The sequence below is a fragment of the Ostrinia furnacalis genome, unplaced genomic scaffold (genome assembly GCF_004193835.3).
Source record: "Ostrinia furnacalis isolate ACB-3 unplaced genomic scaffold, ASM419383v2 OfSCF6932, whole genome shotgun sequence".
Taxonomy (NCBI): domain Eukaryota; kingdom Metazoa; phylum Arthropoda; class Insecta; order Lepidoptera; family Crambidae; genus Ostrinia; species Ostrinia furnacalis.
Window position 1 is genome coordinate 1,389,538 of NW_021137171.1, and position 8,968 is coordinate 1,398,505.

At 34.3% G+C, this 8,968-nt stretch overlaps 1 protein-coding gene across 3 annotated transcripts in view; it reads right to left on the reverse strand.

Moving 5' to 3' along the window:
* LOC114362956 (glutaredoxin domain-containing cysteine-rich protein CG31559) overlaps positions 1-5,426 on the reverse strand; it is a 91,918-nt gene extending 86,492 nt beyond the window's left edge. For 2 of the 3 annotated variants that reach the window (XM_028318546.1, XM_028318545.1), the window contains exon 1: positions 5,215-5,426. The gene's annotated coding sequence lies outside the window, so the exon portion shown is untranslated. The remainder of the gene's footprint in view (positions 1-5,214) is intronic. The other variant, XM_028318547.1, reaches the window with a different exon arrangement.
* Positions 5,427-8,968: the final 3,542 nt, after the last annotated feature.

The following is an 8,968-nucleotide window of genomic DNA, read 5'->3' on the forward strand; positions in this document are numbered from 1 at the left end:
TCATTGGACCCGCAACGAAATTAATCAGAAGAACATAGGAGGAGTTCGAAATTAAGGTTCGACTTCCCTCCATTGCAAAGCGGATGACAGGTGACAAACAAAGGTTTAAAACCTTTAAGAAAAGATTATGCACCACGGACAATAAATTTAATTAAGGGGGCCTATCTTATGAGCAATTAGCAACTACCTGCCAATAATATTTTTCACAAAATCGCTTAAAAGCACGGAAATTTTTCCTTGTCGCGACAAGATCGGTGTAATAAATTGCGGAAACAGATGTATGTTGTATTGAATTAAGCATTATATCACGTTCATGTTTCCAAAGATCACACTCCCACAAGATATGATGGGCAGACTGCTCATGACTGACATCATCAGTGGAACACTCGCAAAAAGGAGACGGAACTAGTTTGAATTACTGACCACAGTAGTACCTACCTAATTATTAATTTTGAGGGAAGTGTAGGTCGTGCAGCAAGTGTTGAGGCCATAAACACAAGCAAAGATTTGTATTTAATACCCTAGTGGCGCTGATGTATTAGTTCTTATTGTACTGTTATTACTCTTGTAGGGGACTTTTGCACTAACACTGTGTAGATTTGTTGTCGACACGGCAAGAAGAAGTTCTTAATTCAAATATTAAATCAGTGGAATAATCAGTGTTTGTCTTAACTTTCGTTGCGCGATATATACTTAAAATCAATTTTAAATCTTGCAATAATAAGCAACCTAAATAATAATGTATCAAGGTGAGAGATGAGTCAATAAATTGCATAGCACTTGCACAGATGTCTTAGTTCTTCAAATATTAAATCAGTAGGAGTATGTGTTTGCCTCAACTTTCGTCGCGCGATCTATAGCTAAAATCTATTTTTATTCTTACAATAATGTAAGCAACCTAAATACCTACCTAACCTAAACTTAACCTATGTATCAAGGTGAGAGATGAGTCAATAAATTGCATATTTTTTATCGACCGAGGCTATTTTCCTGTTTTTTTTATCGGAAATCGAACCCGGATCTCCTATTATTACGGCATCTAACATCGTAACAAGCCAAGTGACATAAGTAGCATTTATTTTACATTTTGTTACCAATCCATAACCCTAATAAGGAGTTAGGAAAATTGTACCTTTTGAGTGTGTTTTCCTAGAACAAATTATACATCATTACGTAAGATTGCAGTAAGAAGTGATTACACTTTCACTAAATAGAGCGACTATTACACCGTAACATTGTACTAAGCTGACGTTTATATTACAGAAATGGAAAAGTGACTAAATAACATAAAAGTGGTAAAATAATCAGTCTAATCGAGCCTAAAATCGTATAAAGTAGGAAATATACAGCGCTGAAGCGTACCAAACGCAATACCGAAAATTTGTTTATGATTAGGTACTTGTTTGACAGATTATTATCTCTATCAAAACTTAAGGTATCATGTCTCTATTTACTTCATTATCTAGAATGTATCTAAGTCTCCACAGTACCAAAATACTACAGTACTTAATTGTTAACAGTGGTTTGGTGGTGCGGTGGGTCAGAAGGGTAATTTTGCATGCCTAAAGGTGGAAGATGGAGATACCTACTTGAAAAGTTGTAACACCTACTGATGTAAACCCATTTTCGCAAAATAAATGATTTGATTTGATAATTAATCTCTAGTTCCTACTCAGCTTCTATAACCAAGATTTACAGGTTGACTGCCAATAAAAACCAACAAATGATGGCTAAGTCGGTCCCAGGGAAAGTTTTACTGTCATTATACTTGCGACGAAATTAAGAAGAAAATGACAAGCGTTAAAATATAAAGAAATACATAATGTTGCTTCCATGTGGGACACCATAACTTTATGATATACTTATGAGTACCATAATTTTATGAGTACCAGTTATTATACTAACTTATTAACTAGTCAAGGAAGAAAATGCTTCATTTCGTAGAATAAATCCTGTTACTTCGCACAAACTAGCAAAAAAAATGCAAACAAGGTCCATAACTATTTTTACAGTTCTTTTTTCAAAAAAATCTTTTTTTATATCCCAAGTCGCATATTCTTGGCCGTTTTCCTTTTTTTTATATCCCTAGTTGCATATTCTTAGTTGCCAGTTATTTTCAATTTAATGTACTCTGACTTTTCTAAACAATGACTTGCTTTCTTGCAACAGCTCTAAGCTAATATCAACCGCACAAGATAGTTTGAAATGAGGTTAATATGCATATGAGAGTTTGAAGACTGGGTTTCTTTATGCACTTAGATGGCCTATATTATGGTGAAACAGTTTTGAATTACCTTTGTGAAGAAAGTTTGGAATGACAATGTTACGAAGCACAAATTACAAAGCACATAATATGTAACATCTAATGTAGGTACCACATTCTGCAAATAAATAATTTTCATTTTTTTTCAAAGCTTTTTTTTAAGTTTGATAACGTCATGAGGATAATTATGACAACAGTGTACTAACGCCTGATGGTAAGAGGTTATTTTCCTCAACTCAAAGGCTCTGGGGACGATTCCAAAAAAGGCACATTAAGTGAACGATGAAAACAATTAGGGTTCAAATGATAGAGTTAAATCGAGATGATAATTCAATAAGTTTTACGATCCCATATATCGCAGGAGTGGTCCTTTCAGGTTACTTCAAACGTATAATGGTTTAATGCATTTCATAACCATTTCAGTAACCGTACGATAAAGGGCGGAATTTCTCTTGCACATTTAAAAATAGTCTTACAAAATATCAAAGAAAAAACTTTTACTAGCTAACCCAAAAACAACCCACGCGCCCAAGTAGGAAATATAACATTCTCAACAATGCGTAAGGTCGTCTGTCCATTCGACCACATCACACCTGCTATGTTACAACTCTTATAATGACATTATCATTCAAAACTAGACTCTATTACAACGTGATAAAGCCCACGCGTGTCTCAGATAGTTCGAGAGATTGAAAGTCATATACGTCAACCTTTCGAATAATGGTTAAGATAAAAATGTTTTTATTTCTTTCTTAACTGGACGTGATAGTTCGCTGCATATACGATTTGTGATAAGATTTTATCTTGCAGATAACAGATACTTTATGTGATTTTAATTGAATAAAAGCGTCTTTAGATCTGTTATTAAATTTTTAGGCTATTAATTTCAATTTAGGAAAATGCTTACTTTTTACCCAGACTGCGCCAGAAGGAGAGTTATGTTTTTTATCGACTTTTTTAATCTATGATCTGAGCGTTAAAATAAAAAAAAAATGTCTTTAAGAACGATAAGTATTTTTTTACAAAAAATGGTTTGTAACCGAAATAGTTTTCACGTGAGAAGTTATCTCATTATCTTTACAATAAAATGTCTCAAATATTTCGACAATAAAATTAAAGTACACCTAAAATATGCGTAAAATTTTAAACAATAAAATGTTGAAATTTTCTCATACTCGCTATTTTGTAAAATGAATTCCTAAAAGTCATGTTCAATCAACAAATCATTATATATTATTTTAATTGAACTAATTATTTCTAAATTACAAATTTCTGGTTTACACATCAGCGTTTGCGATTTCAATCAAAACACAAAAACAATTAGTAAATAATTAATTAAAATCTTGTATATTTTTAGTAAATAATTTGTTAAAAATCATGTAGGTATATTTTATTAACAAAGAAGACTTTCATGTTAAGAAAATGAAATATGAAGAGAAAATTATAGCTATATTATTATAGTACCGATTGTGTAGCTTTATTTATGCCCCATTTTACGATGTTGCATGAAAAAGTGCATCAATCTTGTGTACTGGATGGAAATTATGACAAAAAATCAACCAAAGCACACCTGAAGTATGATTTGAGATCAGTTATGGTACCAATCTTCTTTGATTATGCCCTGATAGTTTTGTAATTCGTATGGAATAACGTATATTGCAGCCTTCGCTGAAATTTAAATCAAAAGCTACGTTGAAATTTAACTCAAGTAAGGTTCAATAAATTTTTATACAGAAGAGATTCCATTAAACTATGGACAACGATGTCAGAGTGAATGGATGGATTTGTCATATAATATGACATACAACCTTTGGGTTGTATTATTAATCATCTAATTTGTAATTAAGGCTTGGTTCAATTGAGATTTTTAAAGATTCCAGGCTTTTGGATCAAGTCCAAGATCAGTTCTTAGCAGGACTCTAAGATCCGGGTTCGTTCTGTATGTTTTACAAGCTATTTAATCTCTCGTAAGCCTAAGCACTGATCAGGATGAGACACCATGCCTTTCGAATGGTTGTCTGAAATCTCTGCATATGACCGGTAAAGCCTGGATGACTTGACCTGGTCAAAATTTCCACAAAGTCAAAGTTGAATGGAATCTCTCTCTGGGTTGTCTGATATTCTATTTTTTTTAAATAACTTGAATCTAATTAGATGGAAGAGCAGTCGCCTGGCAAGCGAAAGGTCGTGGGTTCGATTCCCACCTTAGGCAGTTCGATTTTTTCAAGCTATTTTAAAAATCTACGTTAGTTTTCTGTACAGACCGTTTATTGTAAACAAAATATTATAGTAACAAGTAAAATATTTTTTTTAGGTGTATTATGTACACCTGACTCAAAGCCATACCTTGACATTCCAACTCCACCATAACAGGGCATGTGAAACGGAATTCATGGCATACATATGAAGAATCTGTGAAGATGGCCTTAGGATAAAACGATTTACAACAGTTGTCTAATGGATGATAATTGCCATAACTACGCGATCTCATGAATTAGAACTCCATTCTGTTATTATTCATGGGATTTTCCCTTTGAAGTTGACTGAGTAATTATACGTTTTGTTTGCAAGCAATTGTGACCAGAACAATAATACTGTTTAAGCATAATAAGGTCCTGAATTCTCAACAAGTTATTTCGCTACTGTAATTATTTCCCAAACAACAATAAGTACACAAAAGTTAAATAAATTGAAAAATTTTCAGAGTGGAAAAAGTAATAAAAATATTTTATTTAAGCAACTCACTTCTTTCAAGACACGTTCAAAATATAATCACGATAAATACAATAACAGTTTAGCAAGAAGTTTGAGCAATTACAAAGCATACCTTTCAAAACAATTCGAGTTACAATAACACCCGCAATACGGAATGTCAGCAATAGCCGTGAGAATCTAAGCATCCGTTACAAGTCACAAACGACACATTAAAAATAATTAAAACAAAATCTTACCAGTGTGAGAAAAAAATCCGACCTTATAATCAACACAGTCTAATTTCAATGTCACATACACAGGGCACAAAACACCAGCGCGTCAACTCGAGAAAAAGAAATCGATCGGATCGATTCCGATTGGTCGGCGTCAACGGTCGCGGTTTGAATCGGCCAATCACAGGCGGCGGCGCATGCGTGCGGCGGCAACGGACGCTCGGCGCGAACTGAGGTGGTTTCATAAATGACTACATGTCGCCGTTCCATTCACGTCGTTTGCTTAACGGTTTACCTGACATTCCAATTTGAACTCAATCCCAAAATCGATAAAAGTCAATTTGTTTACAACTTTGAGTGGTGTATAATATTTTTTGACACGGAAAACGCATTACCACCTCGGTCGCCTTCGACGACATAAGCACGAGTCGTTTTTTGCAATGTCTCGCTTCAATTTCTTCTTTTATTTTGATTCGATAAATGCCTGACCTTTTTTGGGATAAAAATGTTTCTTGACGTCATATTTTAAAATAACTGTATTTTAGAATTTTTAAAAAGATGTCTAATTTAATTAATTAATTTATTTAAAAAAAATTTGTAAAAATTACAATACGCATTGTATCGTTAAACTCTGTGTTCTGTATTAATTGTTATTAATAATGTTTTATGCAGTATTTTTGGCGATTATTATTAACAACTCTGTCGAAGCTCGTTGATGTCTTTTAAATCATGGACGAAATAGATATAAATGGAGGTGTTCTTTTAATAAATACTTTATACTTACTTTGTTGTTTTATACAGAAGTGAAATAAAATTTTCATACTTAGATTTAAAATGTAGTATATAGTAAACTTTTTTAAATTTCTATGTCGATTTTTGTCTTCAATGTAACTTGTGATCTCATTAAAAGTGTCGCAAAAAACTCAAATAATTTGCAAAAAATGCACCATAATAAAAACATACGAACAGAAAAAGAAACAAAAGTATCTTCGTGATCTTAATTTGCTATATTTAGTTACATCATTATCCTGGTAGAGGTTTGGTGCAAGACAAAGCGATGGAGCTTAGCAAGAACTAATAATGATGTCATCATCCTAAGATGAATAAACTCTAATAGGACAATATAGACTAAGCCTAATTTTCCCAAAAAAAGCTCTTGGCACTGATGAAAAGTAATGATCAGGCCGAAGGTTCACCTGGAATGCTCAACCTTAGAAATTGGCTATATTACTTACGTTGCTATGGTAATGGACTTTAGGTATGATGGTGATACCCAAGCTGGCTTATATGCTCTACTACCACCCATAGAACTGAGCAAAAAAATGTTGTCCCCTCTGGAAATCGAATTTGCGACCTCTGGGACTGAGATAGATGATCTTACACAGATGTGGTTATATTAAAATATTTGTTAATATTACACTGTTTTGGTGCCTGCATGCGAGGTGGTGCAGGACCGTTATGGACATCCTTGGAGGGGAGCTTTGTCCAGCAGTGGACGTCATTCGGCTAAAACAAACGAAGGAACATTGGTTTAAAATTATTACGTCTTATTTACTACGGAAAATTTAGCACCTCGTCTCATCATTACGTAGATTATATATTTTGAATTCAAACGATCATTACCTATAACTGGTTTCAAAATGCAAAGTTGTAGTTAAGAAGATTGGACTGTATTGCGTAATACTAAAATGTATTTTGGAATGTGTTAATACTGTGCCATAGAAGGACTATTTTTTGCAATGCCTAAATGCCACAGTATTACATAAATGCAGTAGGATTAGGTATCAATAATTTATTATTTATTACAATCATTAATAAATAGCAGTTGTATGAACACAATCATTAGGTTGGTGAGTTTAAGCCCTGGACTTTTGCAGGTCCTAGCTCTTCCTTAAATCTTATGGTCTTCTTTAAAGAGGCTAATAGTTCCTTACCAAATTAAGAATATTTCAAATTGCATGCTCTATCTGGGATTCGAACCCAGAACCTCCTAATTGAGAATGTCTATCTCTAAGGACTTATTGTCTAGATCACTGAGGGTCAAACTGGAATGAGCCCACCGCTTTTCACTCTAGTCAAAACCAACACCTGTTATTTCGATTATACTTAATATTAAGGCGCGGCCACCAATTAGCGATTTTACGCCGGCGTCCATGTTTGGTAAATGCGAAATAAAAATGCAAAATTTATTGAAAAAAATTACGCGGTGGCATAGTAAACGAGTGTACATTTTAACGGTTTTGAGGGGCAGTTTAAATCTTAAAGTTAAGAAGTGGAGTTAAATTGAACGAGCTTTTTACATAGATTTTAGCGATCAGACCGCTTCAAATTGATTTAATGAGATGTATAATTCGTGCTTCCTACCACTGCTTCCCCAAAACGTTTGATAGCGCCTCAGCGAAATCCTCAATTTGCCATCCAAACAGAGAAGTTGATCCTGCAGTGGAATATTTGTTTATTTTCTCGCTATCAGCATTTATTTTACACAAAACAATTGGTATCATAATCATGAGTAGGAAGGCGCTGGATGCAAGCCGCTACCAACTGGTCAATTTGCAAATCATTGGAGGAGGCCTATGTTCAGCAGTGAGCGTCTTGTATCGTTTGTCTGAAATTATGACGATTTTTTAAAATCAGGTATTTAAATGTAATCACATCTGATATTTAGGCTAAGTTGCACCACCTAACTTTAACGGTAACTATGACGGTAACCTGTGCTTTTTGTATAAAATTTGACAGATTTTTGACGTTTGTTAAAGTTATAGTAAGATGGTGCAACTCAGTCTAAATGAGATGCAATCTAGGATGAATTAAAAACTACATACACAATATAAAAGTAATTGAAGTCATTTTCTTCTTACAGTTAGACTTTTAAATAACTGCTTCAGGACATACAGCCACACTGGCACATAACATACATAATGAATATTATTTAACAAGCTTACCCACACCTGACTGTAACAGGCCCAGATTAGCGAATGCCTAAAAATAATTAATCGCTCAATGGAATGCTGTTTGGCGACCTCTGCCATCCGGCCCAGGCGCAGGTAGCGTCGAAACACGCGATCTCCATCAGCTGACGATTTCGAATCTGTCTGTCTCTTTCCTTCACTATAAAACACTGGTGGTAGAGAAAGAGACGGAAAGAATGATTTGAAATGGGTTTGTAGGATAGGTGGTTCATCTTGAGTGGACTTATACAGGGTGTCCCGTAATGTAACGTCAAGCCGGAACTGGGTGTTGAGGCAAGTTGTGCTGGTTATCAGAAAAATATTAAAAAAAATCTATGTGGCATATTTTAAAAATAATAGGCATTTAAAAAAATCTATATTTTTGCGGACATATAAAAGGTTTTCATAAATGAACTGTGAAGCTACTGTCAGTATGTTTATTTCCTTAAAAAAATCTTTCAAGGAAAATCGGGGTCCAAGGTTATAAATGGCCCGCACTGCTCTCTTCTGCAGAACAAACACAGTTTCAATGTCCGCGGCTGAGCCCCACAACAATATGCCGTATGACATTATACTATGAAAATAGCTAAAATATACTAGCCTTGCCGTTTCAATGTCAGTTAATTGCCTTATCTTTCTCACTGCAAAAGCAGCTGAACTGAGCCTTTTTGACAAAGTTTCAATATGAGGACCCCATTGAAGTTTAGCATCTAAAGTGATTCCCAGGAATGTTGTGGAATTTATGCTATTTAATGGTTCATTCTTCACCATTAATTGCGTGGAAACCTGCCTCACATTAGGTAAGGTAAATTTAATGCACTTAGTTT